Genomic DNA, 1,510 nt, shown 5'->3' on the forward strand with positions numbered 1-1,510 from the left:
GATTTAATATTTTTGTGTTGCTTTTGAAATCAATTTAGGATATTTTTCATGGTTTTGAAATAGTATAAAATTCATATTATTAGCAATAGTAATTCTTGAATATTCAAGGTTGGTTGAAATTTTATAGTTAGACTTTTAGAAACAAAGAATTGTGAAGGGATTAAATTTGATTTATTTTATAAAAGGAAATATTTTATGTGTGAATTATTGTTGACTTTATTTTAGAGAATTAGATTGTGTTGGAATTGTGTTGATTCTTAAAATAATAATAAAAAAAAATGTATTTATGATGATTTTATTTAAAATTTAGATTAGTCACACAGGAGAAAATTAATTTACGCCAAGTTTTACTATGTGCTGTTTTTTTTAAAAAAAAATCTAAAAGATTTGTTGTAAAAATAGTTTTTAGAAATCCGAAAAAAAAAGAGTATAACTATTTTAGGAGTCTTGATGAATTAGAAAATTTTGTAACTAATTTTATATACATGATTTGATTTTATTTCAAAATATAGGTTGTAAAAAAAAATTATTTTGAGAGTGCTTAAATATCTTGAAAGGTATTTTGGTGGTTAATATATTAGTGAAATTTAGTAATCTTATTGATTTTAAAAGTAGTTAAAAAAAATCGTAATATTTATTAAGAAGTAATCCAAGGAAAAGTTTGAAATTATGAAACAATATTATTTTATGGTATTAAAAGATTAGTGATCCTTTTAAAATAATTTAAGTAAATGAAATCAAATGTTAGAGTATTGATTAACCACTAAAATGATTTATGGACAACCAAAATTATGTTAGTTTTATGATTGTTATATTAACTTTGACTAAAAATTGTTGCTTATTTTACCTGCTAATTGAAAAATCTTTGTTTCAATCTTTGTTAACTGATAAAGATTGATTAAAAGAAAAGTTAATTAATAATTTAATTGTGATAAATTTGTAGTTATTGGATTGTTATGAGGATATTCTACATCATGATGTCAATTATTGAATTAGTTATATGCATGTATATGATTATGTAAATATGAAATTGTTTGTGTTTCAAGTGTTCTAATTTTTGGGAATTAGTGCATAGAGTTAGAGTAGTCGAATGCATATGATTATGTAAATATGAAATTGTTTGTGTTTCAAGTGTTCTAATTTTTGGGAATTAGTGTATAGTGTTAGAGTAGTCGAGAGTATTTAAAAGTCGAATAGTTCTATATTTCTTCAATCGAATTATTGATTATATATTGATGTTTGTGTTGTTGTAACTAGTTGTAAATTACAAATAAATTCTTGTTAAGTGAGTTTTTAACTTGAAGTAAGGAGTAGGAGTTGTGGCGCCGCCTTCGCACTCCTGAACCGTGTTAAAGATACTTTTAATTATCCATGTTTGAATTTGAATGACTCCAGTTATAGTTCCTTAAGTAGTTGACTACATGAGTAGGAGGGACTAGCTACCCCGATGATTCGTCGTCAATAAAAGAGACAACGACAACTCGTTATTTTGTTAGAAGTACCTTTTAAT

The sequence above is a fragment of the Cicer arietinum genome, chromosome 2 (genome assembly GCF_000331145.2).
Source record: "Cicer arietinum cultivar CDC Frontier isolate Library 1 chromosome 2, Cicar.CDCFrontier_v2.0, whole genome shotgun sequence".
Lineage (NCBI taxonomy): Eukaryota > Viridiplantae > Streptophyta > Magnoliopsida > Fabales > Fabaceae > Cicer > Cicer arietinum.